Source organism: Tympanuchus pallidicinctus, unplaced genomic scaffold (assembly GCF_026119805.1).
Source record: "Tympanuchus pallidicinctus isolate F22 unplaced genomic scaffold, pur_lepc_1.0 scaffold22, whole genome shotgun sequence".
In the NCBI taxonomy this organism is placed as follows: Eukaryota; Metazoa; Chordata; class Aves; order Galliformes; family Phasianidae; genus Tympanuchus; species Tympanuchus pallidicinctus.
Window position 1 is genome coordinate 26406204 of NW_026294739.1, and position 2451 is coordinate 26408654.

General features: G+C 39.9%; 1 long non-coding RNA gene across 1 annotated transcript in view; it reads right to left on the reverse strand.

The window, feature by feature from the left end:
- Nucleotides 1–2451, reverse strand: part of LOC128082566 (uncharacterized) — a 58711-nt gene that overhangs the window by 55885 nt on the left and 375 nt on the right. The gene's annotated exons all lie outside the window — the stretch shown is intronic.

Genomic DNA, 2451 nt, shown 5'->3' on the forward strand with positions numbered 1-2451 from the left:
AAAGGGATTTGCCTTGTTAAACTATATGAATTTATATGAAGATTACAGCAGATGGCTTCTTAGAGAAAAAGATCTCATCTAACTGGGACCATAAGGCCTGCTATGAAAAAAACTTCTAAGTACCACATAGCAAACTACGATAAAAGCAGTTAAAATGGCCAGTGTTAGCATCCCAAAACTAGAAAGTGGCAGAGTTCAGGACAGCTTGTTTTGGAGACGGACCCAGGAAATGTGAAGGAACTTGCTTTTGTGTTTAAGGCAAAGGAAGCTACATGCAATCACCTCTACTGCTATTTACTTTTTACATTATATCTAATTACTACAAGACACAGGAAGTGTTGTCCACTGATACAAGTTAGATTTACCCCAGGATAATGAAGAACAGTCTATCTCACATGATACAACTGTGATAGAAACTTCAAATGCCTCACATAAATAAAAGAACAAAAACAACTATAAAATTCTATCCTGAAATAGAAAAGCATCCATGGTCAGTATAATGGAAACAGGGTTCAAAGGGAGCTTCTCTGCACAGCCAGCACTCATCATTTTTCCTCATTTTTCCCCTGTTACTTACATCTTTAACAACAGGTAAAAAATTAAAATGAAAAATTGTTTGTAATAAGCATTTCCTTCTCACAGCAGCAGCAAAAGGATAACATGATGCTGAGCAACAGAGACTGGCTGAACTCAGCACACAACAGAAGTAGGCTGGAGCACTGCAGTCTTCCTGTAGACACAGAGGCTGTTTCTTGGTGACATTAGTTAATGAGCTGTGCAGAAAGCTTTTATCCCACCTGAAAGTACATTTTTTAGGATGCTGCATATCATTATCTTTACTCATGATCAGATCAAACTCTTCACTGCATCATTCTGTTGATTTTTTTTTTTTTTGCCTTTTATAGAAGGCAGTTGGTGACTACAGGCAGAGGTTTTGTAAAGGGAAGTAGGGAGACTTGCAAAACACAGCACTTCCTTTGTGACTGCCTAAGGGTGCAGTTCTGACTAGTCAGGCTCTTTCTTTTAGCCATATATGGCAATCTCACTAAAAACAGAAGGCAAACCAGGTAAGCAACTGTAAGGCAAGGGGTGTGACAGGAGCCAATTAAATGTAGAGCTGAATAATATATGTGTAAAAGGGCAGCGGTGTGTAGGTCTAAGATGATACCTTTTGCAGTCAGTTTTGTGCTATAGGATGAAGTGGGCTAAGCCTACAACCAGTTTGATCAAGTGTTTACATTTCTGCAGGATTTCACATACAGTTACCGTACGTCGTTTGCAAAAAATAAAAAGCAAGTTTGCGATTAAAACAGCCCACACAGAGTCTAACAGAATCAACAAGAAGTACAACTATGTTTGTGTTCAGTAGACCCTAAAACACGAACAAGGTCTTTGCAATCTAACTTCACTGTTTTTTCAGTTCAGTGCCAAAAGCAATGTAAGGTTCTGCAATATACGGTGCTTAAAATGCTGAGGAATAATTGGAAAGTTCAATGAATGGAACGTGTTTCCTTCATGCTACTTAAAAAGCAGTTAGAAATTAGAGTAGGGGGACTGGAAAAGAGTTTTGAAACCCAGTGTTTTTTTGGGAAATATAGTCAATATTTGTCTACGTTTCAGGTTGTGATCTTGTAGTGCTTTCCCTGAACAAGAAGTGCGATTATTAGAATTGCTGGGAATTAAAGCTATCTAGGTTTGCCACAATCTTGGCAATCAAGTGAAATCAGAACAACTCAATTTCATACCAGTCTAAAATAAAAATGGTTAGAAATTATTAAATATAAGAGTTTGGGACCTTGAGAGTGTGCTTTTTGCATTCTATAACCAAACTCACACCAGTTGCTAGTTCACAAACTGGCCGCAGAGATTTACAGAGCTCTATTTTGTCCCCTTTCCTCCACTTTCCAACACAGCAGTAAATTCCTGAATGTCCTTAAAAGGCCTTATGGTGTATTCTCTCTTTCTTACTGGTGGAAACAAAGTGACTTGTAAGAGTTCAGCATCTAAAAACACACTTGAGGAAGTGATTAGTCATTCACAGAGCGTTGCAAATGACTGCACTCATAAACCAGGTTTCTAGCTTGATTTTATACGCTCTTGGTGCAAAAAGGTTGTGAAAAGGTGTCAATCTGTGACCTGCCAGCTCTCCCACTATAGGAGCACAATGCGTGTGATTTACTGCTAGTGTCTCGTGGCTGTAAGAATACATGTGCGCTGTGGAGGAGCCCAGTATTACCAGGCAAGTGACCAAACGCCATCTAGCAGCTGCAGGAAGATCTTTGCTGACTGACAGGGCAAATAAACCGAGTCACCTCTGTTACACACGGGCAAGGCCTGAATAAAAAGGGCAAAACGTGGTTGTAAAAAGCAGCTGCTTGGAGTGAGGAAGGCCGGATGTCCTTTAGGAGCCACAATAGTTAAACAAGAGAGGCCATGTGAGGCACGGTGCTG